Here is a 27,145-nt window from a genome sequence, read left to right on the forward strand (position 1 = left end):
GTATCAGGGTGATGGTGGCCTCATAGAATGAGTGTGGGAGTGTTCCTCCCTCTGCTGTATTTTGGAAGATTTTGAGAAGGATAGGTGTTAGCTCCTCTCTAAATGTTTGATAGAATTCGCCTGTGAAGCCATCTGGTCCTGGGCTTTTGTTTGTTGGAAGATTTTTAATCACAGTTTCAATTTCAGTGCTTGTGTTTGGTCGTTCATATTTTCTATTTCTTCCTGGTTCAGTCTAGGCAGGTTGTGCCTTTCTAAGAATTTGTCCTTTTCTTTCAGGTTATCCATTTTATTGGCATAGAGTTGCTTGTAGTAATCTCTCATGATCATTTGTATTTCTGCAGTGTCAGTTGTTACTTCTCCTTTTTCATTTCTAATTCTATTGATTTGAGTCTTCTCCCTTTTTTTCTTGATGAGTCTGGCTAATGGTTTATCAATTTTGTTTATCTTCTCAAAGAACCAGCTTTTAGTTTTATTGATCTTTGCTATCGTTTCCTTCATTTCTTTTTCATTTATTTCTGATCTGATCTTTATGATTTCTTTCCGTCTGCTAACTTTTGTGTTTTTTTGTTTTTCTTTCTCTAATTGCTTTAGGTGCAAGGTTAGGTTGTTTATTTGAGATGTTTCCTGTTTCTTAAGGTAGGATTGTATTGCTCTAAACTTCCCTCTTAGAACTGCTTTTGCTGCCTCCCATAGGTTTTAGGCCATTGTGTTTTCATTGTCATTTGTTTCTAGGTATTTTTTTATTTCCTATTTGATTTCTTCAGTGATCACTTCATTATTAAGTAGTGTATTGTTTAGCCTCCATGTGTTTGTATTTTTTATAGATCTTTTCCTGTAATTAATATCTAGTCTCATAGCGTTGTGGTCAGAAAAGATACTTGATATGGTTTCAATTTTCTTAAATTTACCAAGGCTTGATTTGTGACCCAAGATATGATCGATCCTGGAGAATGTTCCATGAGCACTTGAGAAAAATGTGTATTCTGTTGTTTTTGAATGCAGTGTCCTATAAATATCAATTAAGTACATCTTGTTTAATGTATCACTTAAAGCTTGTGTTTCCTTATTTATTTTCATTTTGGATGATCTGTCCATTGGTGAAAGTGGGGTGTTAAAGTCCCTTACTATGATTGTGTTACTATCGATTTCCCCTTTTACGGCTGTTAGCATTTGCCTTATGTATTGAGGTGCTCCAATGTTAGGTGCATAAATATGTACAATTGTTATATCTTCTTCTTGGATCGATCCCTTGATCATTATGGAGTGTTGTTCTTTGTCTCTTGTAATAGTCTTTATTTTAAAGTCTATTTTGTCTCATATGAGAATTGCTACTCCAGCTTTCTTTTGATTTCCATTTTCATGGAATAACCTTTTCCATCCCCTGACTTTCAGTCTGTATGTGTCCCTAGATCTGAAGTGGGTCTCTTGTAGACAGCATATATACGGGTCTTGTATTTGTATCCATTCAGTCAGTCTGTGTCTTTTGGTGGGAGCATTTAATCTATTTACATTTAAGGTAATTATCGATATGTGTGTTCCTATTCCCATTTTCTTAATTGTTTTGGGTTTGTGATTGTAGGCCTCTTCCTTCTGTTGTGTTTCTTGCCTAGAGAAGTTCCTTTAGCATTTGTTGTGAAGCTGGTTTGGTGGTGATGAACTCTCTCAGCTTGTCTGTAAAGGTTTTAATTTCTCCATCAAATCTGAATGAGATCCTTGCTGGGTAGAGTAATCTTGGTTGTAGTTTTTTCTCCTTCATCACTTTAAATATGTCCTGCTACTCCCTCCTGGCTTGCAGAGTTTCTGCTGAAAGATCAGCTGTTAACCTTATGGAGATTCCCTTATGTGTTACTTGTTGTTTTTCCCTTGCTGCTTTTAATATTTGTTCTTTGTATTTAATTTTTGATAGTTTGATTAATATGTGTCTTGGCATGTTTCTCCTTGGGTTTATCCTGTATGGGACTCTCTGTGCTTCCTGGACTTGATTGACTATTTCCTTTCCTATATTCGGGAAGTTTCCCACTATAATCTCTTCATATATTTTCTCAGTCCCTTTCTTTTTCTCTTCTTCTTCTGGGACTCCTATAATTCGAATGGTGGTACATTTAATGTTGTCCCAGAGGTCTCTAAGACTGTCCTCAGTTCTTTTCGTTCTTTTTTCTTTATTCTGCTCTGCAGTGGTTATTTCCACTATTTTATGTTCCAGGTCACTTATCCATTCTTCTGCCTCAGTTATTCTGCTATTGATTCTTTCTAGAGTATTTTTAATTTCATTTATTGTGGTGTTCATCATTGCTTGTTTCCTCTTTAGTTCTTCTAGGTCCTTGTTAAATGTTTCTTGCATTTTCTCTATTCTATTTCCAAAATTTTTGATCATCTTTACTATCATTATTCTGAACTCTTTTTCAGGTAGACTGCCTATTTCCTCTTCATTTGTTAGGTCTGGTGGGTTTTTACCTTGCTCCTTCATCTGCTGTGTGTTTTTCTGTCTTCTCATTTTGCTTATCTTACTGTGTTTGGGATCTCCTTTTCGCAGGCTGTAGGTTCGTAGTTCCCATTGTTTTTGGTGTCTGTCCCCAGTGGCTAAGGTTGGTTCAGTGGGTTGTGTAGGCTTCCTGGTGGAGGGGACTAGTGCCTGTGTTCTGGTGGATGAGGCTGGATCTTGTCTTATTGGTGGGCAGGTCCACATCTGGTGGTGTGTTTTGGGGTGTCTGAGGCCTTATTATGATTTTAGGCAGCCTCTCTGCTAATGGGTGGGGCTGTGTTGCTGTCTTGCTAGTTGTTTGGCATAGGGTGTCCAGCACTGTAGGTTACTGGTCGTTGAGTGAAGCTGGGTCTTGGTGTTGAGATGGAGATCTCTGGGAGATTTTTGCCGTTTGATATTGCGTGGAGCTGGGAGGTCTCTTGTGGACCAGTGTCCTGAAGTTGGCTCTCCCACCTCAGAGGCACAGCCCTGATGCCTGGCTGGAGCACCAAGAGCCTTTCATCCACACGGCTCAGAATAAAAGGGAGAAAAAGTAGAAAGAAAGAAGGAAAGAAAGAAAGAAAGAAAGAAAGAAAGAAAGAAAGAAAGAAAGAAAGAAAGAAAGAAAGAAAGAAAGAAAGAAAGAAAGAAAGAAAGAAAGAGAGAGAGAGAGAGAGAGAGAGAGAGAAAGAAAGAAAGAAAGAAAGAAAGAAAGAAAGAAAGGAAGGAAGGAAGGAAGGAAGGAAGGAAGAAAGAGGATAAAATAAAATAAAGTAAGATAAAATAAAGTTATTAAAATAAAAAATAATTATTAAGAAAAAAAAAATTTTTAAGTAAAAAAACCAGAACAAAACCAAAAAACCCGGACAGACAGAACCCTAGGACAAATGGTGAAAGCAAAGCTTTGCAGACAAAATCTCACACAGAAGCATACACGTACACACAAAAAGAGGAAAAGGGGAAAACATAATATATCTTGCTCTCAAAGTCCACCTCCTCAATTTTGGGATGATTCACTGTCTATTCAGGTATTCCACAGATGCAGGGTACATCAAGTTGATTGTGGAGATTTAATCGCTGCTCCTGAGGCTGCTGGGAGAGATTTCCCTTCCTCTTCTTTGTTCGCACAGCTCCTGGGTTTCAGCTTTGGATTTGACCCTGCCTGTGTGTGTAGGTCACCTGAGGGCGTCGGTTCCCCGCCCAGACAGGACGGGGTTAAAGCAACAGCAGATTAGGGGGCTCTGGCTCAGGCTCGGGGGAGGGAGGGGCACGGATGCGGGGCGAGCCCGCGGCGGCAGAGGCCAGCATGACGCTGCACCAGCCCGAGGCGCGCCGTGCGTTCTCCCGGGGAAGTTGTCCTTGGATCCCGGGACCCCGGCAGTGGCGGGCTGCACAGGCTCCCGGGAGGGGAGGGGTGGACAATGACCTGTGCTCGCACACAGGCTTCTTGGTGGCGGCAGCAGCAGTCTTAGCATCTCATGCCTGTCTCTGGGGACTGTGCTGATAGCCGTGGCTCGTGCCCGTCTCTGGAGCTCCTTTAAGCAGCGCTCTTAATCCCCTCGCCTCGTGCACGAGGAGAGAAAAAGTCTCTTGCCTCTTCGGCATTACTGGTGAGTTTTAACAGTTAACTGCCATGAGGTCTCATTAAAGGGAGAAACGGAAGAAAATGTGAATAATAAACACGAATCTCACACACACCTCTGAGGAAAGATGTGTGTTCTCAGTTTTACCTTAAATAACACTGAACTGTTTCATTTTTCAAAAACTAGCAGCCAGTCTTCCTTTCCTGTTAGAAATTGTGCAAACATGGCACATCTTCAGCATGCCTTGCTAACCACAGATTCCATTATGTGTTTAATAATTGACTATTCAGTAGATCACTGATGCATTTTTGTCTGGAACTAATCCCCCTTTGTCTGTGCCTTGTCACGAATGTTCGGTGAATCACAGATGGGATCGTAGAAGTGCCCAACACAGAGCCACATCCTTGGTATTATTCGTGTCAGGCCCTGTGCTCACAAATGTTCTGGCACGCTAAAGCCACCTGAAAACGTGATTTATGAAAGCCACCAAGTGCAGGACTACACCTCTTCCCTTCTAATGAGGACTAGCAAATTACAGTCTTCAGGCCGCTTAAGCCAGAGAAGAAAGTGTCGTCTGCGAAATTAACAAAACTGAGTGCCCTTACAGCCCATTAAGGCGAGGGAGCTACCCAGTTGGAAATCGGGCTGAGACGTGTTCGTTGTGGAAGCAAAGTATGAGCAAATGCATACGTCTGGACTTCTCTGTGGTGGAAAGAAAATCCCTGCTCTCTCCTAAAGAATTGCTGCCTTGCTTTTATGGGTTGGGATTTATGAATTTGAGCAGCATCACAGATAGCATAGTGTGTAATTTTGTGCTGAAATGGGCACACCATCCTGCAGGGCTCTTTCCCGGGAAGGACCAGCTCTGTGTCTGGGCTCAGACACTGATCGGGGTTGGCAGGGCATGAATGCCACAGATTTAAAAGGAGGAGGGGAAGAACTTATCCCAAAACTGTTCTTATCCATTGCAATTATCTTGGCTATTTTTGTACCAGAAGCAGAGCACTGGCTGAAGTGCAAGTGCCCTCCAGCAAGAGAAGGCCCGGTTGCTTCTGCACAGCCGTGAAATAGTATTCTAGCAGAGGAGAAATATTTCTTTTTAGTCTTTTGTGAAAGCTGGGTATATGATGTGATAGCTAGCATATTGTTTCATACAATTGTCCATTTATTTAAAAAACCCATCCACAGCATTTGATGTTAAGATTGCCTTCTTGTTGTAGCTTGCTTTTATCAATGGAATTTCCATTGCTTGGGGATGTGAGATCTATTTTTTTAGTGGTTGTCCTAAAGTAATGGATGGTTAAATTCCTATATTCCATTAAGGGACTCTACTCTTCTGTTAACCTCAGGGGAGGAAAAATATTGCCTGACTTTCTCTACCATCCTCATTGCTTCAACTTGTTCTATTTTGTTGGCTTTAGTGCAGACCTGTGCGTTAGCATGGCCCAGGGTTCTGAGGACCACCTGGGCTCCTTGAGGCACCCAAAGCCTGAGATTTAAGCTGCATTTAGAGTCAAGTCTGAACCCGGGCCAAGATTGGAAAAGTTTGGCCTGCTGATCAATTCTTTTTTTCATTAATCAGCAGAGTTGTTAAAATACTCTCAAAACCATTGCCCAGACCTCAAAGCCTCTTGAATGAACAGGACCTAGCTACTGTTGTCCCTTTATTATCCTTTTCCAGAATAGTCTAGCTAGAGAATGAACCCCTAATATTTTTAGCTACAGTAACAACTTAAACTTATAGAGCCCTTACTCAAATGCAGGCTCTGTTGTGTTTGTACCTTTTAACTTATTTAATTACAATGATCATATAAGGTAATTATCTCAAAATTACAAATATGGAAACTGAGGCACAGAGAGGTTAACAATTTGCTGAAAGTCACACAGCCAGTAGTGGAACCAAGCTTGGAACACAGGCCATCTCGTGCCATAGTCTATGCACTAAATCACTGTGTTTACTGCCTCGCATGAAATAAAAATGCAACACGTAATTGTATCATTAATGACCAAAGTCGTTTGATCTTTCTTGCCATGAATTCCTTCATTCAGACTCTAGAATGTGTACAGCATTGTGATGTGATCAAACTTAAAGAAATAATAAAATATAACTATAGAGTCCTTTCCTCCCACAATCCAAATAGAACAGAAAGCTGAGTATTATATTATGGTGCAGGGAGGAGGCATGGAGGAGCAGGATTGCCATCTGTATCTCTTGGTGGCTGTGTGAACTTGGCAGTTTACCTTCACCTCGCAGAGGCCATTTGCCCACGTGTATAGTGGGGCCCGCAAGCATTGCCTCATGGCACCCCACCACCTTGCCGGAAGGGTGTGCTCACACAGGTGACTTAGGTGGTTGATTTGGGGTGATGAAGGGCCAAGGTTTGGGGCAGGGACATGCTCTGCAGTTCTGACTTCTAGATTACACAAAGTCCCAGCGTAAGTGTGGTCTGGAAACCATGCTGTAAAAAGTGGGAAAGAAGACAGTATGCTACTGGCACAAAAACAGAAACATAGATCAATGGAACAAGATAGAAAGCCCAGAGATCAACCCTCCCACCTACGGTCACTTAATCTATGACAAAGGAGGCAAGAATATACAATAGAGAAAAGACAGCCTCTTCAATAAGTGGTGCTGGGGAAACTGGACAGCTACGTGTAAAGGAATGAAATTAGAACACTCCCTCACACCATACACAAAAATAAACTCAGAATGGATTCAAGACCTAAATGTAAGACCAGACACTATAAAACTCTTAGAGGAAAACATAGGCAGAACACTCTATGACATAAATCACAGCAACATCTTTTTTGACCTGCCTCCTAGAGTAATGGAAATTGAAACAAAAATAAATGAATGGGACCTAATGAAACTTAAAAGCTTTTGCACAGCAAAGGAGACCATAAACAAGATGAAAAGACAACTCTCAGAATGGGAGAAAATATTTGCAAACGAAACAACTGACAAAGGAGTAATCTCCAAAATATACAAGCAGCTCATGCAGCTCAATATAAAAAAAACAAACAACCCAAACCAAAAATGGGCAGAAGACCTAAATAGACATTTCTCCAAAGAAGACATACAGATGGCCAACAAACACATGAAAGAAGCTCAACGTCACTAATTATTAGAGAAATGCAAATCAAAACTACAGTGAGGTATCACCTCATACTGGTCAGAATGGCCACCATCAAAAAATCTATAAGCAGGGCTTCTCTGGCGCAGTGGTTGAGAGTCTGCCTGCCAATGCAGGGGACACGGGTTCGTGCCCCGGTCCGGGAATATCCCACGTGCTGCGGAGCGGCTGGGCCCGTGAGCCATGGCCGCTGAGCTTGTGCGTCCAGAGCCTGTGCTCCGCTGCGGGAGAGGCCACAACAGTGAGAGGCCCGCGAACTGCAAAAAAAAAAAAAAAAAAAAAAAAAATCTACAAGCAATAAATGCTGGAGAGGGTGTGGAAAAAAGGGAACCCTCCTGCACTGTTGGTGGGAATGTAAACTGATATAGCCACTATGGAGAACAGTATGGAGGTTCCTTAAAAAACTAAAAATAGAACTACCATATGATCCAGCAATCCCACTACAGGGCATACACCCAGAGAATACCATAATTCTAAAAAACACATGCACCTCAGTGCTCATAGCAGCACTATTTACATTAGCCAGGACATGGAAGCAACCTAAGTGTCCATCAACAGATGAGTGGCTAAAGAAGATGTGGTACATATATACAATGGAATATTACTCAGCCATAAAAAGGAATGAAATTGTGTCATTTGTAGAGACATGGATGGACCTAGAGAGTATCACACAGACTGAAGTAAGTCAGAAAGAGAAAAGCAAATATCATATAATAATGCATATATGTGGAATCTAGAAAAAAGGTATAGATGATCTTATGTGCAAAGCAGAAATAGAGACATAGAGGTAGAGAACAAATGTATGGATACCAAGGGGGAAAGGGGTGGGCAGGGAGGAATTAGGAGACTGGAATTGACACATATACATTATTGGTATGATGTATAAAACAGACAACTGATGGGAACATACAGTACTGCACAGGGGACTCTACCTAATGCACTGTGGTAACCTAAATGGGAGGGAAGTCCAAAAGGGAAGGGATATCTGTGTGTGTAGGGCTGGTTCATTTTGTTGTACACTGGAGGCTAACGCAACATTGTAAAGCAACCATACTCCAATAAAAATTCACAACAACAACAAAAAAAAGTGGGAAAGTGGCCCAGGACAGTCTTCCTGAAGAGGAAGTGGAACTGGTTGAAAGCGTGAAAGTAAAGATGGTTTTCAGACATTAGGAGTCATAGCTGTATGATGTGACCTCTGATGGCTCTAGGAAGCCCCATCCTACCACCTGTCTGTCCCGAGTCTCAGTGGTATAACAAGATGCTACCCAGAGCATGGAAAGGGGCCCTTCCCAGAGGTTGGAAAAAACTCCTACACACTTGGCCAAGCCTATCATCTTCTGTGGGTGCAGGTGGAAGTAGGGCATTGAAGGGGAAGGGGAAACCTCCTTCCCAGGATAACTTCCCTGGATCCCATGACCTGGAGCTTCCTGCAGTGCCGAGTGGAGCAGGTATGACTGGGGGGTGGAGGGAGAGTAAAGGAGGTGAAGCAGAGAGCTTGTGCATTCATTCAACAAACATGTACCGGGCTTTGTGCCAGGTCCTGCTGGATGCTGTAGTGCACCCCCGTTTGCCTCTTCAAAGATCTTCTGCTCTAGTAAGAGGATACAAAGAAAACCCACATACATTCACTCAGCCTGTAAAAAGCATCCATTCTACCTAAGGCAAGGGCCTCAACCACGTGGCACACACCCCCCATTGCCTGCTGACTGTGACTGCCTCCAGGCTGCATGAACACAGAAGGGCTACCCTGCAACCTCCCACCCCAACAGAGAGGCTAGAACCTGGAGTCCACCAGCAGACTCTGGGTTCTGGGGTTCTGGCTACAGTATGAGTTTCAAGGGGCTTGGTAATAGGTGATTCTACCAGAGAGGAAAGGGTTACTGGCCAGACCCTGGCCTGTCTGGTTTCCCACCACACATTCTCTCTAATCCCCACACTTGGGGAAAAGAATGAGGTACCATTTGCTGACTGTCCAAATGGGCCAGACACCGACTTGGAGATTTACCCCTATGAGGTAGGTGTTAGAATTCCCATTTACATAGATGAGAAACAGACCTGAGAAGGAGAAACTGGCCCACAGCTATACCAGTTGCTAAATGGCAGAATTAGGATTTGAGACCATCAAACATATCACGGGCCAGTGTGATTCTCTCTTCTCACTGCAGCCTGGCTTATAGGACGCTTCATGGCCCAGCCTGCCTCTCCAGCCTCACCTCCATTCTTGCTCTCTCTGAATTATTTGTGTCCCCCAAGTGCCCCTGGGACAGTGCCAGGCTCTTCTAAGTTCCACCTTTGTCTCTCTAACACTCCTCAAAGCTCAGTTCAGATGCCGTTCCTTCTGGAAGAATACACCCTGAATACCCCCAATCCCCTTACCCCACCACCAAGGCTGAGCTCCCTCTGGAGTCCCATAGCACCTGTGCTTACCTCTTTCATGGCTGACCAATCAGTGTCATTGTCCTGGACTTCTGTGTCCTCGAGGCCAAAGCTGGGTCAGATTCATTCTCTAGCCCAGAGCCTAGACCATGACCTGGCTCAACTGGGACTCAAGAATTATTTGTGGGAGGGAAGGAAGGAAGGAAGAAAGGAAGGGAGGGAGGGAGGGAGGAAGGGAGGAATCCTGGCCCCCACAGATCTGTCATACCTCCCTTCCAGCCCTACCTGGTCTGACCTCCCAATACCACCTGACTCTCTGATCCAACAAAGTCACTGATTTCTCTGTCCCCAGATCAGGGGACATATTCCCAGGCTGGGGCAGTAAATTGACCCTTCAGTCAATTTTCAGTCTTCCCAAAGGGCACGATTTGTTGGCTGGTGATCCGCAGTGAATTTTTAATCACAGATCAGCCGCTCCCCCTCCCCCTCCCCCTGTCCCTGACAAGTGCTGAGGTGCAGGGGACTCTGTTTGCCAAGGATCTGCAGTGAAACTAATCAGGAAGGAGGATTGTTGCTTAAGCCTCTGCACTGGCTGCTGAGCCTCCTGCAAACAATTTTATATGGTAACTGTTCCCTCAGTTCCAGGGATAGTTCAAAGCTGAGAGCACTGGGTTGTAGGCATAGTTTTCTCGTACTGGGTTATCAGGGCCATTATTACCAGGAAGGGCACGGAAGTTAGTGAAATAAAATTTGTAACAGGGGCCAGTGTGGATCTAGGCTTCCCAAGTTATAAAGTCATTCATGTGTGTGTGACCTCATTGAACCTTTACAACAACACAGGAGGAGAGATCATTAAATCTATTATTTTACTGGATGCTTACCAAATGTGTAAGCCAGGCCCTGCACACACTTGTTTTATAAACACGATCTCATTTATGTCCTCAGCATTATGAGCCAGGTTCGCTTAGGGTTCTTATATTACAGATGGAACCCAGGAATGTTAAGTTTCTTTCCTAAAGTCATACAGCTGGGGATTGGGAGGTCTGGAGTTTGAATTCAGGTCTGTCTGATAACAAAGGCCATGCTTGACCGCTTTCACAAGCAATGTGCCCATTTTGCAGATGAAAAATTAGTACACAGTAGAACCAGGACAGGATCTGAGCAAAGCTGCAGAGAAATGAGCCTGGACTCTGGAGCCAGATAGAATGGGATCGATGTCTTGGCTCTGCCACTTACAAGATGTGCGGCCTTGGGCAAGTTGCTGAGCCTCCGTCTTCTCAAGTGTAAAACGGCACCTGTCTTGCAAGATTGCTTGCTGCAAAACTCCTCAAAATGCTGCTTTGAGAAAATCCAAAGATTTTCACTTGGGTCATCTTCCAGACTCCCGGAGCAGTAAGTCTTCTAAAGGCGATGAGTCATCACCGGCTCAGGCTCTCTCTGTGTTAAATATTCATTCACTCAATGGCCACAGGCTAAAAGGAGTCATTACTATGGTTGGGTCCTCACCGTGATTCAGGCACTGTGCTAGGCACTTTCACATGCTCGCCACAGGCCTGCAAGGCAGGGATTTTTAGGCATCTTACAGGTGATGAAATTGAGGCACAGAGATGCGAGGCGGGGGTCTCAAGGTCTGGTCTGGGGCAGGGGCCGGGTCGCCTGGCCCCATCCTGCCTGTGATTTGTCACAGCTGTCAGTCACCTCCAGGAAACCACCTTTCTTTGTTCGGGACACCTGCCCTTAGATGAAGAAATAAGACCAAGTCTTAGACAGCACAGCTCTACTGGGTTAAGAACTTAATTAACTGGCCTCTTATTTTTTACCCTTCAAAATAAAATGCATTCATCATGTGGGGGAAGAGCTTTTTCCTCCTGTTTGCAAATAGTATTATTTAGTCTTCTTGGTACCAAAGGGAATTGATTTAGTAAGAAAAAAAAGAGAGAGGAGAGAGAAAAAGAAAGCAAGAAATTACTGTGAATAGAAGACCTAGGGGACATAATTACAGAAATACAGCAGGTTCTGCATTAGCTGGAAAATTGCAGCCATTTCATTGTGGGAGTAAAGCTATTTTCTTTTATTTTAAAGTGATCCTTCACCTTCCAAAGGGCTAATTATGGTGCTGCCTACATGTTGTGCTCCTAAGTTCCAATTTCACCTTTTCAGTAACCACAATGGCAAATAACAAAATTGTGTGTGTGCCCTGGAAGCACCTTCGTGGCAGCTCCCGTAACAGGTGGGAGGGACACGGCAATCACTCATCTCGTGACTCAGGCCATGTTTTCCATAACTGAGCCCACCACAGACCCTGTCAGAGGCACCTCCTCTAGCTCAGCCAAGAAGAATTCACAAAGCAAAGCAGGTGGGCGGCAGGAGTTGGGAGGAGGTCCAGGGAGGGTGAGCAAAAGGGAGGGCAACACAAAAGCTGTTAAAAAGTGAATGCCAACAAACACATGAAAGAATGCTCAACATCATTAATCATTAGAGAAATGCAACTCAAAACGACAATGAGATATCACCTCACACTGGTCAGAACGGACATCATCAAAAAATCTACAAACAATAAATGCTGGAGAGGGTGTGGAGAAAAGGGAACCCTCTTGCACTGCTGGTGGGAATGTAAATTGATACAGCCACTATGGAGAACAGTATGGAGCTTCCTTAAAAAACTAAAAATAGAACTACCATGCGACCCAGCAATCCCACTACTGGGCATATACCCTGAGAAAACCATAATCCAAAAAGAGTCATGTACCACAATGTTCATTGCAGCTCTATTTACGATAGCCAGGACATGGAAGCAACCTAAGGGTCCATCAACAGATGAATGGATAAAGAAGATGTGGCACATATACACAATGGAACATTACTCAGCCATAAAAAGAAACGAAATTGAGTTATTTGTAGTGAGGTGGATGGACCTAGAGTCTGTCATACAGAGTGAAGTAAGTCAGAAAGAGAAAAACAAATACTGCATGCTAACACATATATATGGAATCTAAGAAAAAAAAAAAAAAGGTCATGAAGTTCCTAGGGGTAAGATGGGAATAAAGACAGACCTACCAGAGCATGGACTTGAGGATACGGGGAGGGGGAAGTGTAAGCTGTGATGAAGTGAGAGAGTGGCATGGACATATATACACTACCAAACATAGGGTGGATAGCTAGTGGGAAGCAGCCGCATAGCACAGGGAGATCAACTAGGTGGTTTGTGACCACCTAGAGGGGTGGGATAGGGAGGGTGGAAGGGAGGGAGACTGAAGAGAGAAGAGATATTGGATCATATGTATATGTATAACTGATTCACTTTGTTGTAAAGCAGAAACTAACACACCATTGTAAAGCAATTATACTCCAATAAAGATGTTAAAAAAATGTGAATGCCCTAAAATGATGTTTATGGCGAGTTTTTAATGCTGTGGGAGACTGTTTGAAATATGATGCTTAGGAGAAAAAGCATGATATACAATACGTGGACAGTACGATTTCAACTATGTGAAATATCTATATCTCAGTATATAGCTATCTTTATGATATTTGACAATATTTGATATTTAATACATATCAATCACCAGATTCTTTTAATATCCAAATATAACTCAATCCCACAGAAAATCAGCGATCCACAGCCTCCTCCTTGAGATGTCAAGGATCTCCTGAGAAAGGGGGTTTCAGTTTTTTAGGGGTTGCCCTTCACCCCCTATTCCAAACCCTCCTCTGGCTCCGTTGTCAATCCCCTCGAGGGATCCCAGCGCTGTTCCACTGGACCCTGCTCCTCTCGCTAAGCCACTTCATCCCTCTCAGGACAAGGACCCATCGTCTGTGCTCCGCAAGGCACCAGCAGCATCACGCTGTTTTGTGAAACAGACTTTTACTCCAAACGTTTGAGGATGGGGCAGCGGCGGGTGCAGGCTGGGGGGTGGAATGTTGTACTGCAGAGGGCAGGAGGATGCTGAGAGCTAAAAAAGGCTTTAGTCTCTGAAGTTCACTGGATGTGCTGGGCCCCGACCGAACAAAATCAGCTTGGCTTCTTGTCTGACAAAGCAGGCTGATGCTGGTGTCACTGGGTTTCACTTTCTGCCAGTGTGTGTGTGTTCCTGTTCCTCTCTGGTTTTCTGTGTGTCCCTCTCTGTGTCTTTCTGTGTCCCCTGTTCTCCATTCCATCCCTCATTGTCTTTCTCTCTCGCTGGGTGTCCCTCACTTTCTCCCTACGTGTATCTCTGTCTCAGATAACCTCATAGGTTTCCACTCTGTTCACATCCTTTCTTTCCAGAGCCCCCCAAACAGAACACCTTACTCTCTGCTTTCAACAGAGGACGAAAAGACTTCTGTCTGATTAACATGCAGAGCATTCAGAAAACTTTTCTTTCAATGTTTCCCATCCAGACTAGCCAGGGAAAACAAGGGAGGGAAGCTAAAAAGCCCATTAAGGTGTCTTCCCAAACAAATGTCTTCCTTACCCTCTGCCCAAACTCAGAAACAGCTTCAGCTTTAAAAATACCTTGCTTTCATCTTTTGAAGGAAATATGCCAAAATTTTAACACTGGCTGTCTTTGAGTGGCAAAGACACTTTGCCACTTTGCTTTAGTGTTATTTATTTCTTCCTATGTTTCTGAGTTTTCCAACTTGTCCAAGACAAGCCTGAATTACTTTATCATAATAAAATCTCCCATGTATTATGCACCTGCCAGATACCTGATTTAATCTTCACAACAGCCTTAATAGGTACATGTTAATATGCCCATTTAGAGGTTCAGAAAGGTCAGGCAATTTGCTCAAGGTCACACAAGCAGAGGTGGAGATCCAACTAGACGTTAGGCCCTCAGCCACTAAATCATGCTGCTTGGAGAGGCCCAGCCTCTGCTTCACCTGCAGGTGCAGAGGCTTTCCCGCACCTGAAATCTCACTAGATCATCTGAGCTGCCTTGCTCGAGTCCTCACTGTAAATGCAAGTGGTTCTGTATGTTAAGATTCAAAATATTAGCCTTCCCCGGCGGGGAGGATTCTACTTTCCCACATCAGGCCTGCGACCTGTGGGAGGGCTATACATCCTGAGCCTGTTGAACTTGAAAGTGGCATATGACCTGCTCAGGTTAATAAAACATGAATGGAAAGGCCATGTCACTTCTGCACCAAAGCAGTAAGAGCCAGCGTATGGTTCTCTGTGTCTTTCTCCCCCCTGCCCCAAGGCAACACTCCCAGGAATGTCCATGTGTAAACACGGAGCAGAGCTGTAGTTGACCCATGATGGACACGTAGACTGAGCAAGAAATAGATGGTCGTTTTTGTAAGCCATTGAGATGTAGGTGTTTGTTACCACAGCACAGCTTAGCCTAAAGCTGATTAACTCCATATATGCAAAACTTCAAATGCATAGGGGGTCACTAATATGTTTCATACTTTCTCCTCTTGGAAGCTAAAGATAGGGGAAGTCTTGCCCCAAAGCATTAGTGTAAAGTTCCACTTGTCCTTTTCAAAAATGATCTTGGGAAAATAATCTCCTCCCCTAGGGTGTGTTTCTTCAGCACATTCTCCCGACGGGGCCAGACTGTCAGAATCAGTCCCAATTACAGGCTCTGGACCTGCCCAAGCAGACACAGGCCAATTAGTGCATGGCTCTAAGTCTTAGAGGACCACGTGGAAGGGAGAACTCTGCCCGCTCTTCTCCCCTCGAGGAGAACTGAGTCCCCACTGACTGCGGCCGCAACTGGAGGCTTGAGGCTCAGGTGTCATCTGGGCAAACAGGGAGCAGTAAAGATGGATGGAGGGAAGGCTCGGGGTGGTGCAATCAGTTATCACTTTTGGTCTGAGATAGGAGAGCACACAGCCTTCACCGGCAATCTGCTCTCCCTGCCTTTAGCAAAGCTGCCTTGGAGGGAAGAATGGAGACTTAATCCAAAAGCTGAAGGTTCAGAGGAAAAAGAATTGCTGTCATTGCTGAGGAATAGGCAGGAGAGAGAGAAGACACTACTGCTGCTCCAGGATGAAGCAGTCAAGCGATTTTTCAAAGAATCCCAGGGAGGATGGGGGTGATCATCTCACCCCTAAGTGACTCAGTTGGTAGTTCTGTTGCTGAAGTATCTTTATTCAATGTGTTCTTCTCTCGGGCTGTTTCATCATTGCTGCATTCTTTTATCTGAACCATCATTCTTTCCTTCCTCATGTCATAATTCATTCACTCTTTCATTCATTCACTCAGCCCGTGAGACCTGTGAGCACGGCACTGCCCCAGACGTTAGCAGCCTGACCGGTGGACAGAGGAGGTGTGGGCAGGGTCCAGCAGGGGAGGGAAGGACGCAGAGCCAAGATTCACAGCTGAGCTTTTGTTCCTCAGGTACAAGAACTCAGTGGTGAGGATTTCAGTTTGAGCTATTATTTCAGAGTCTGAGATAGGAATAAAACCTCTCGCTCGCTACAGACACAGCCCTAACCCCTGCCTCGCTGTGCCACAGAGCCGTGAACCGTGTGGGGACCTAGACCAGTCCATGAGCTCCCGTAGACAAAGACTGGTTGGCGGAAGGTATGACACACACGGAGATCCACTGCCCAGATCCGCCTTCAGAAAAGATTGGCTTCCCTAGAGGGAGGGGCGTGGCTTCCTGACAGCCTCCCGCTGGTGGCCTCCGTTTTCAAGCCAAGGTCGAATTACCCTCAGGGCAAACCCTAAGCAATGACTAAGTGGGGGTACAGGGGTCTGTACCCAACACAGGTCACCTCTAGTGGGCGATCTGAGCTCCAGAGCCCCACCAGCTGGCAAAGATTGTTGGGTCTGCGTCGTGGTCTGCCGCTGCCCCTGAAGATCAGCCTCCTGCCTCTTCTCTTTCACAGGTGTCATTCTCCTGTAAAACGTTTGCACCTTTAATTCCATCTCAGTGTCTGCTTTGTGGAAAACCACACTGGCACAGAAGAGGAAACATGGAAGGGAGGAAAGAAAGCACGGGTTCCTCTCACACCAGGAGCTCTATGGTCTGAGACCGTGCAGGGTTTCTTGCCAGCTCCTTCTCAGAAGACAGATCGAAGTTGAGAGTTGACACTCCATAAGGAGCTCTGTCATCTCTTTCTAAAGCTGTCACCATTTAGGAGACACTAGGTTAGTGGGGAAGGCCAGGACTTAGCCCTGTGGCCCTACAGACCAGCTGGACAGACTACTCTGAATGCGAGTGTTAGCGTTGACTGTGAAAGGGCCACAGAGCACTCCAGGCTCTCGGGGACCACTGGAGGTCAGGGCCTTGCTGCAGCAGAAAAGTGGAAAGAGCAACATGGTTTGACTGCCAGGACATGGATCATGGAGGGCTGCATGGAGGAGGAGGAATATTTGATCTGAGTCTTAAAGAGCAAGCTTCCTGAGGACACAGGTACAAACCAGGGCCCATGGCCTGTTCTGCACACATGTGTTTAGAAATCAGAGCAAGAACAGGGTATCACTCAGGCCTCTTTGGCTGCCAGCAACAGAAATTGACACTGGATAATGTAAAGGATTTTCAGGGAGACCACAGGAGAGCTAAAGAACCAGGCAGGAGGCAGAAGGAAACCTGGCAGCTCTAGGGCCCCATATAGCAGGAGCTCTTCAGCAATTCCACCAGGGCACTGCTGTGAAAATGGAAGAATGACACCATTTTTAGTTGTCTTAGTTTCTCTGCTCGCTATTCAATTTCTAGGGAGAGGCTGAGTGTCCTCCCTGTAGCTAGGGTATGATCTGACGCCTTGATCAGTAGTCCTGGCAAGGCAGGATGCACCGTCCAAGACGTAAGAAGAGATCCAGGAGAACGTGAGCTCACAGAGCCAAGGGAGAAGTTTCTACAAAGGCGGTGGTGAACATTATCAAAGGCAGCACATAGGGCCAGTCAAATTAGGACAAAGATTTACCCACAGGAATTAGCAAGCAGTAGAATGGTTTTAGTGTGGAGGCAGGGACAGAAGCTGGATGCTCTGGGTTGAGGATTCAATGGGAGGAGAGAAGACGTGGACAGACCACTTTTTTGAGAAGTTTGGATAAGAAGAGAAGGCAAGAGATTGTTTGTTAGAGAGGCCATTGGGTAAACGGTGGATTCTTTTTAGGACAGGAGAGACCTGAGGCTCTTATAAGCTAAGACAAAGGAGCAGAGAGGAGGCAAAGGTGAAAAGACAGAAAAGCATGACAGTAGTCAGAGCCCTGGGGGGCAGAAGGACTGGCCTTTGAACTCTGTCTTTGCCATTGTCATCTGTTCCTCACTGCTCAGAGTATATTACACATCACAGGTCTTGCTGTCTGCTTGCTTAAGAGGATTATTTTAGTCTCAATTTGGCCATCAGCTTCTTGAATGCAGGAATTGTGTCTCTGTAAGTAGAACAGGAAAGGTGCTGCATAAGGAACGGAGAGACCAGAGTTCTAGGACCAATTTTTATTGTCAGATTGGGCAAAGCTGTGTGTTTCTGATACCCAGCTGTAGTGGCCTGGCCAAATAGGTTTTTAATTTTCTTACAAAAGAAGAAGTCTGCAGGTAGGCAGTTCAGAGCTGGTATAGCAGCCCCATGGTGTATTTTTACATATCAGACTCCTTCTATTCATCTACTCGGCCAGTGGCTAAATAGTCTTAGCAAGTGACTTTGGAGGTCATGCTTGTCACTTCATAGACTCAAGCTGGCTGCTTGGCCTCCAGACTCATATTCACATTCTAAGACAGATGAAGGAAGGAGAACAGGGGCGAGGAGCTCCTGTGGTTGGAAAGCAAAACCTTCCTACTAATCCCACGCAAACTCCTGTTTGCTTCTCTTGGCTGTTCCTAGCTGCACAGAAGTCTCCCACTTTAAACTAAATCCATGTTTCATTGTATCCTGGCTTCCCTGCATCCCTGGCTTCCTCCTAACACCATCTTTGGGGGGGGTCCTTTGAGGGATTTGCCTCTCTCCACCATGAGAAGCTTAGCGGAGAAGTAAATTCAGATGTCTTCCTCTCAGTGACCAAAGTGGAAGGGGTTTGCCAGCATGACCTCAGAATGTCAGGGGAGTGTGTCCTAATCTTGGTCAATGAGAGGGTCCCTCCCAGGACCTGGCTCCTGCATGAGTGAAATAGAGAAAAAGTGGCTAAAATTTACTCACCTATCCCTGCAATGACATCCTCACTAGACCATTTCTGCTAAGAGATCATTCCTCGGGTTTTCACTTTTTAGGTTTTCAGAACGGCTTTCTTCCTGCCCCTTTCTAAGCCTGGATTTTCAACCTTCCTATAAATTCTGAAGGTGCGATCCTACCAATAAATTCCCTTCTACTCAGCAGAGACTGTTTCTGTTGCTTGTTTAACAACAACAACAACAACAAATTCTGACTGATACTCCGACCCCATCTCTGACCAGCTACATGTGATCTTGAAAAAACCACCTCACCTCTTTGGGTCCTCTCTCCTCCTCAAAAAACAATGGGTTATTACTAAAGTGCTTCCCGACGTGAACAATGCATTGTGACTTTGACCTCTTTCAGAAGGCCTGCTTTGTACCAAGTGGGCCCCGATGGACGGCAGGATTAGAGTTTTAGCAACAGGGGTGGAATATAAAAGCTCCATCAGGAAAGCTAATTTACAGCACTGAGGTGCTGCAACTGGAACATTCCTAAGACAATCAAGCCTAGGTAGGTGCTCACCAAAACCACTCCACTGCTAGTGGCACCCGTGTGCAATGTTTTCACTAGCAAACAGGCACCACTTGGTATCATCTTGCCATGTTGTCAAGGACCCACTTACCAATTCTATGGTTTCAACTGTTCTTGATTCCAAGACTGCTTCATTGCACCACTGTAAAGCCTGTTTTGCAGGGAGTCTTTGTCTGCACCTTAAAGTCCTTTCTGCAGCAGACATGCATCTGCCTTACAAAACTTCAGAATATAGGACAGAGGACTCTGTAAAATCGTAGTCCGTACATTCAAGGAAACATTACTTTGTTAGAACAGTGGCCCGAGTTTGGCCTTATGTTCTAGCAAAAGCTCACTGCTTAGCTGCATTTAATAATCCATGAAACATTTCTGTGTGAATTGTGTGGCTGCAAAATGGGTAAAAAAAAAAAAAAGTGGGAAGCAGGAATAAAAAATTGGCAGAAAATAAAAATTAGTGAGATCTTAAATATTTGATCAAGGCCTCTATTTCCAGGTAAGCAGTTACCATCTTGGGCCCTCAGATGCCAGCAGAAGCCACAGAACACCATTCTGCATTATTAAAAATAACCAGGGGAAACTTTTTTCTTCTTAGTACTTTTAAATGAGCATGTAGCCTTTCAAGCTAACCTTTGCGTAAATATTTAACACAGGATTGGGTCAAATGTAAAAGAGCCAAAGTTCTCAGTCTAATACTCATCTGTAATTATGAATCAGATTACATAATGCATCTCAACCACTTCATTTTATTTTATTTTTTCTCTCTCTGCTCCCACAATTCTTCCCAACTTGAGAGGAATCCACTTTGGATGAGTTGAAAGTCTGCATTCTAAAATATTTTCAAACTGTATGTTTACTGATTTTGTTGCTATTTTTTCATTGGTTCAATGCATTCATTCATTCGACAAATATTTCTTGACTACCTGCTAAGTGCTAGGCACTGTTCTAAGCGTGGGGATAGGGTATTCCTTGACAGTCCAATGGTTGGGACTCCGTGCTGCTTCCACTGCAGAGGGCACGGGTTCCATCCCTGGTCCGGTAACTAAGATCCTGCATGCCACATGGTACAGCCAAAGAAAAAAAAAATGTGGGGATATATCAAGGAACAAAATATATAAAGACTCTGCCCTTTGGGGACCTTGCACTTAAGTGAGGGAGGCAAATAAGAAAGAGATAAAGATTCCAATGACAGATAATAAGTGCTATGAACAGGGTGGTATGGGAGTGCTAGTTGTTTATGTTTGAGGTAGGTGGCATGTTAGAAAGCTAAGGAATTGGGCAAATTACCTCGGGAGCTGGGGGAGTATACCATTCGGTCAGTGAGAACAGCAGTGCAGTGGCTCTGTGGTGCAAACAGCCCCGGTGTGTTCAAGGGACAGCAGCAAAGCCAAGGAGACAGGGGGTGAGGAGTGGTCACTGTCAGAAGACAATGTCAGGGAGAGCTTGTCAGAGCAGATCTTGTGAGGGCCTTGGAGGTCATTGGGGAGAACTTGGTGTTTTATGCTAATTGTGGTGGAAGCAGCTGAGGTCGTCCGAGCAGGGGAGTGCTGTGGATTGATTCATATTTCAAACGGATCACTTTAACTCAATAGTAACTATGGCCAGTGGAGACAGGTTGACCAAATGGTGGTTTCTTGTGGAGGCCTGCTTCAACGGCCAAGTAAGAAAGACTTCACATTGGCATTATCTGTCCATTGCCTATGAGAAAACATCCACCTTTTGAAGTCCTTAAAGGGACCGGAAAGGTTGCCCTCTGATCATTTTAAAAGTCTGCCAGTCTCCTTTTTTTACATTTTACTTTCACTAGCCAAAACTTGACCTTTCTGACAGCTCAGAAGGCAAGGTTATGGTCTCATCCAACCACAGAGGCTGAGCCAGCCTGCAGTCCCATCATGATCTGTCCAAAAGCAAGTCTTCCAGAATGCCCTCAGGTCACACCTGTAGGCCTGAGACAGTATGCAGAAAGTGCTTCATCAGGACACCATTAGGTGACAGAAGGAAGCTGCAGAATAGTTATAGCTTGATCTCATTTGGTAACCACATTTATATGCCTAGAACTAATTTGTAAAATGTTCAAAATGAACTAACCTGTCAGTTCCAGTTTTTTCCCTTTAGAGACCTCCCTCCTTCAGCTCTTTCTTGGGTTGGATAATTCTAAGCCACGTTCTTTACATGTTCTTTGCTTTCTAGAATTTTCCTGCAGGATCAAGCTCCAATTATTTGTAACAGTAGCTGCCTTAGTCATGCATCTTTTATTGGACTCCCAAATAAAACACTTGCACTTGAATCCTTGTCTCAGGCTCTGCTTGTAAGGAACCCAAACTGAGATGTAAAATCCTCCTCCTTCCTGAGGTGGCATTACCTGGCCATTTCCTTGACTCTAATGGCAGATAGGATTCAGGAGAAATAAAACTTACCCATATAAAAAAGGTAAAAAAAATATTATCCCCATTATACCCACGATCCAGTAGCCCTGTGTGCCCTCAAGCAAAGGGCATGATTCTCATGTAGATAGTCCCTTATCTAGAGTATTAGGAGCTAGTTGTCTCCCCCGAATGGATTTCTCAACCACAGCCTTTTGCCCCTCCTTGATTTGGGATAAGTGAAGTTATTATGGTTATTATGTGAGGTTCTTACCTCCCACCACTAGGAGGCACTACTTCATACGTGGGAAGCTAGGCTTCCTCCTAAACCAAGCCTTAATCTTCACTACCCCAGGGAAAGAGGCAACCCTTGCATGGAGAAGTCATTGCCCATCCCCATCTCGCTCTCTGTGTCCAGCCTCTCCTTCCCTGGGTCAGGGCCCTGACTCAGAATGATTTAGCCCTTGATTTGAACCCAACCTGTGGTACCAATGCTACACACAGATTTAAGTCCCTAACCTTTCTCACAAGCCTCCCACCCTGCTGGGAGACAAGCCGTGTTATCAATAAGAGACCGTCCAAAGATCATTATCCTTGAATTTTTTAAAATCTCAGAGTACGAATGGCCTTTCTAAGTATGGTACAAAATCCAGAAGCAATAATAAGAAAAGAGCAATAAATTTGACCACTATTTAAGATTTCTGAGTTGTTAAAAAAAAAAATAGGGCTGTAAAAAAGTAAAAAAAAAAAAAAAATCCCCATGCGTATACCTATGAAGCCACTTAATCCTCCCCCAAAAGTTGTTGCCTCCAATTTCGCAGAAGGCTTTGGAGAGGTAAAGTGACTTTGCCCAAGGTCACCTTGTTGAGGCACATTTCACACTATAAGGGAGTCACTTCTGATTCTTGGGAGCTGGACGAGGGAGGAAGGAGAGGGAGCAGGAGAGACGCGAGACAGAGCAGAGAAGGGGGAAGGACTGAACTCTCAGGAGAGAAGGGGCGTCAGGAGGGGTGTGGACACCGCTTCTTCAGGCTGAGTGAGCAGAGGTGGACCAGCCCCTTCACCTGTGCACTTGTCGGGTGCTAGCTGCGTGTGTCCCCTGTGCTGATTCGGGAGGGCACAAGTAAGGGCCCTCCTAAACGTAGAGATGGTATGCCCGTCTAGCCGATGTCATGGGAGCACTGTGAGAATCTGGTGATCCGGCCGGGGCCCAGAGCCAGCTTTCCAAAACGCTCCGTACTAAGAACCTGTCACGGATGCTAGGAAAAGCTGGGAATGAGGTGTGCAGCACTCACAAAACCTTGACATCACCCTTGATATCTCTTTTTTTTGCACACTTCAGTTCACTCCATTAGGAAATCCTATTGGCAGAAACTGATGCATCTTGACCTTCACCGCCCCTGTAAGGACTGGGAGTTATGGAGGGTTCTGGGTGGGCAGAGGAGGGCAGGCCACACTGGGGAAGCAAATTCAGGAAATAAATTACCTGCGAAGATCTCAGAGGATACGGACCTGAATCTCCAAGGCCCCAGCATTTTGTTGTGATTGCTTTTTCCCTTTCTAAATAAGTTTTCATTTGCAAGGCTTGATTCTGTAGGGCTTTCTAAAACAGTCCTCCTACTCCCCTTCCCCCACAATTGTATACGATTCAGGACCCAGAAAGCCTTCATCCACTCCTGGTTTGAGGTCTCAGAGCTCACCAGGGCAGGGCTTGAGAATAGAGGTGTAAACTTGTCAGGAGAGGGAAGGCAGGGGCACAGGAAGAGAGTAAATCCTCATCGAACATGGCAGAAAGTCAACAGATAACTCAAGAAACCTCTGTGTAAGCTTATTTTTTAGCGACAAGGGGGTAACCACTAGTAGAACTCAACGGAGTAAGTGCTATAAAGGACTGCGTGGTGGGGCGCAAGGGAGAGGGTTCTGTTGCTACCATTATAAGAACGTGTAGGTAATTTTATTTTGTAAAAAGTGATCATGCATTACTTAGATATATTTTTAAATTTGATCTTTAAAAAAAAGAAAGTTAAAAGTAAGAAATAAAACGGAACGCAAAACATAGAAAAATAAAATGCAGAGGCGCACGCAAGCCAGGGAGTGGGAGCAGAGGCGGGGGTGGGGGAGTGGGCGGGGGCTTGGCGCAAAGGGGCGGGGCGTGGGACGGGGTCTCTTTAGGGCCCGCCCCCGGGGAGGAAGTCGGGCGCCGCGGTTTCTCTCTGACTCCGCCCACCTCGGGGAGCCCTTGCAGCGCAGGGTCAAGTTCGCCTTAGGCCCCCCCTCCCCAGCGCGGGGGTGGGAAGGGCAGGTGACTGGCTGCACCACCGTAAAGGGCTGTGCGTGCGGAGGCCTGGAGCGGTCCTCTCCGGGCCTTAGGTGCGGGGCCGCGCGCGGGCGAAGAGCCCGGGTTCGGCGCCCCCGGGCCTCCAGTCCCCTGCAGTACCCAGAGGCTCGCCGAGTGCCTCTGCGGAGCCGCGCGACGTGAAGGTAAGCGCAGCCAAGGTCGGGCCTGTTCAGTCCGCCTTTGCCCTGGTGGGGGCGCCGGGGCGACAGGTGGCGACAGGGTGCGGAGCCCGGTAGCCCGTCTGGGTCGGATGAACCCCAGAACCCCTCCTGTCCACAGCCGGCGCCACCCATTCTCGCCACAGCGTTATCGACCTAACCGCAGCACCCCGGTGGCTCAGACCCGAGCCCATTTTCAGCACTGGAGCCCTCAACAAATGCAAATAAGGATCCGCCAAATCCTGCACGCCATTGAGTGCCCGCCACTGGGCTCAGTGCTGGGGGGTACAGTGCGGGCCAACGAACGTAGTTCCCACCCCTCTATGGAGCTCGCAGTCTGGTAAGAGAGACCCACAGCGAATAGGTAATCTCCACACGTTGAGTGTAAAAGTTAAAACTGAAAGATCTGTGAAGATAGGAAGTGCAGGGTGCTGGGAGAGCATTTAGCCGGTGGTCCCCATCTATAAAGGATGCTGGAACTCACACTTCAGTATGAATGGCAGGGTCCCAAGGTGGAGAACGATGGAGCAAACACACTTGTTGGGAGAAAGTGTGGCTTGTTTGAGAAAAGGAAGGTCCTGCCCACTGAAAGCGGGGAGCAAAGCAAGTTCGCTAACTTCCTCCTCTGTAAAATGGGACTGTTCCCTCCCATTGACAATTGAGACTTTGCATGTAAATGACTTAGTGGTGTTCCAAGTGTGCAGCAAGTGAAGTGAAGGTGAAGATTTCTGTGGATGGAGCAGGGTGTTGGTCTGGGCTGAAAGCAGTGTGCTGCCTCTGGGCACTCACTTCCCCTTTCCTGGAGTCCTGTTTCCTTGTCTGAGTAGACTCTCTCAAACAGCTTGTTCTCTAAAATGATGCCTGCTTTAGTCCTTCATTCTTAAAATATTTAACTAGTGCCCACTTTACACTGGCCTTGCCCTCATGGAGCTCATGCAGGGTGGGCCAGGTGAAGTACACTGGTAGCCCCAGCCGTGGTGCTCTGGAGCCCAGAGGAGAGAGCCTGATCCGATGGCCTTGCCAGAGACAGCCTCCTGCTTCCTTCAGGGCCAGGTATACATTTCCCAGAAAGGCTCACCTGTTAGTGCCAACACCATGAATCCCCTGAGAACGTAAGGCTCACACTCTTCCGCTGAGCATGTTACTTCCTTATTTTCATTGGTGGCATCACCCCCCAAAACTGTCCAGAAAACTCCCAAGAGGCAGCAACCCTACTGGTCCCTCGCTGAGGACCCCCAGGGATTTAGGAGAGGTTTGGAAGCTTCAGAAAACACCTGGCTGGTGACTGCTTGGTATATTTTATTGGCTTGGATGGTGCCAGTTCCTTCTTTGGCTCGGTTTATACTGTTGGTGGAGACTGCGGATTTGCTCCATGAAAACAGGCCGGGAGGCCCAGAGAGTGGAGAACACAGTTGAGAGAAGAATCTGGCACCGTTTGTGAATAGGGGTTAAAAAAAAAAAAAAAAGCAGAGGACAGGTGTTAACAGAAGGGTGCTGGGGGAAGAGGGGGAGAGGGCAGGCTTTGTGCAGCCACTTTGTTTCCCCTCAAAGACCATGGCAATGCCACCTGTGGAGAGCAAAAAGAGGACAGCACTGGGTTAGGCAGTCATAGACCTGGGTTCAGGTTCTTATTTGTTACTTGCCAGCTCTGCGCCTGACCCTGGGCAGGTCACTTATTATCTGATTGTGCAAGGTTAAGACAGTGCTTGGCATCTAGTTGGCCCTGAAGAAATGTAACCTCCCTCCCTCTTCCCGTAAGTGAACTAAAATAGGAGTAATAATAGTGCCTACCTAAGAGGGTTATTATGGGGATTTAATGAGTTAATGTACCTAAAATACATAGAGCAGTGCCTGACATGTAGGAGTTACTGCTGCTGTTGCTATTGTTATTATTCCTTATTCTGGGTAAAAAATGGTGGAACAAGGCAGGCAGAAGATAGGAGGTGGGGGTGAGAGGTTGGTTCTGAGGAACTGTGCAGGGTGATTAGTGGGGGAGTTGTGTTATCTGTTGCAGTGGTATTACCAGAAAGCACCAGCCCTGGCAGGAAAAAGCGGTGTTCTGGGTGATAAAGGGCCTCTTGGGCAGCCAGGCTGTCAGAAGGCCTGAAGACTCAGGCCTAAGAAAACACAGCAAAAGCATGGGGGAAAAACTAGGGTTGAAAAAGATCCAACGTTGTCTTGTTTGGGTTGTCCCTAACCCACAGCTGGGTGTGGGTCCCTGGTGAGGAGCTGTCCCTGCTCCATGCTGACCCCTGCCCCCCTATGGATATGGTAATTGCCTGAGACCGGTCCAGGAGCTGTGGAATCCAATTCTGTAAGCCCTGTACCCAGCAGAATGCTGGGCCCATAATGAATGCATGAATGAATGAACGAATGAACAAAGGAACCTTAACCCACAGATCAAATTTCTCAATGTGCAAGTGTGCTGTTAAAAGAAGGGATTATGGGGCTTCCCTGGTGGCGCAGTGGTTGAGAATCCGCCTGCCGATGCAGGGGACACGGGTTCGTGCCCTGGTCCGGGAAGATCCCACATGCCGCGGAGCGGTTGGGTCCGTGAGCCATGGCCTCTGAGCCTGCGCGTCCGGAGCTTGCTCCGCAATGGGAGAGGCCACAACAGTGAGAGGCCCGCGTACCAGATTAAAAAAAAAAAAAAAAAAAAAAAAAAAAAAAAAAAAAAGAAGGGATTATGAAGATAGGGAGAGATAACTAATGTTTTTAGGCCCTTGCTAAGGGCCAAGCATTTTCATGTATGTTGCAGCTTAGTGGTGAACACTGCAGCTTTGGAGTCAGATGAAATTGCCTGTGTGACCTCACATGCATGACAGAAGCTCTCTGAAATACAATTTTGCATCTGTAACATGGGACGCATTGCCCCTCATTTGTAGGGCTGTTATGAGCAGTCAGTAATGCTCATATATAAGTGTGTGGTGTGCCGTCCTCAATGCACAGCACAAGGTCTGGGAAGTACTTAGTCAATAATAGCTGCTGTTATTATTATTATTATATTGATTAATCCTCCCAGTGCTGTCCACTGTGATGAGGAAACGGAAGGCCACAGACACAGATGGGTGGCGTTGATTCTGAGCTCTGTCCCATCTGGAAGCAGAGGTTCTC

The 27,145-nt window shown here is 45.8% G+C and overlaps 1 protein-coding gene across 4 annotated transcripts in view; it reads left to right on the forward strand.

The window, feature by feature from the left end:
• Window positions 1–23,727: 23,727 nt before the first annotated feature.
• The window catches only part of NMNAT3 (nicotinamide nucleotide adenylyltransferase 3), a 113,556-nt gene continuing 110,138 nt past the window's right edge, over window positions 23,728–27,145 (forward strand). For all 4 annotated transcript variants that reach the window (XM_067033685.1, XM_067033686.1, XM_067033687.1 and 1 more), the window contains exon 1: window positions 23,728–24,016. The gene's annotated coding sequence lies outside the window, so the exon portion shown is untranslated. The remainder of the gene's footprint in view (window positions 24,017–27,145) is intronic.

Source organism: Kogia breviceps, chromosome 5, assembly GCF_026419965.1.
Source record: "Kogia breviceps isolate mKogBre1 chromosome 5, mKogBre1 haplotype 1, whole genome shotgun sequence".
Classification (NCBI taxonomy): domain Eukaryota; kingdom Metazoa; phylum Chordata; class Mammalia; order Artiodactyla; family Physeteridae; genus Kogia; species Kogia breviceps.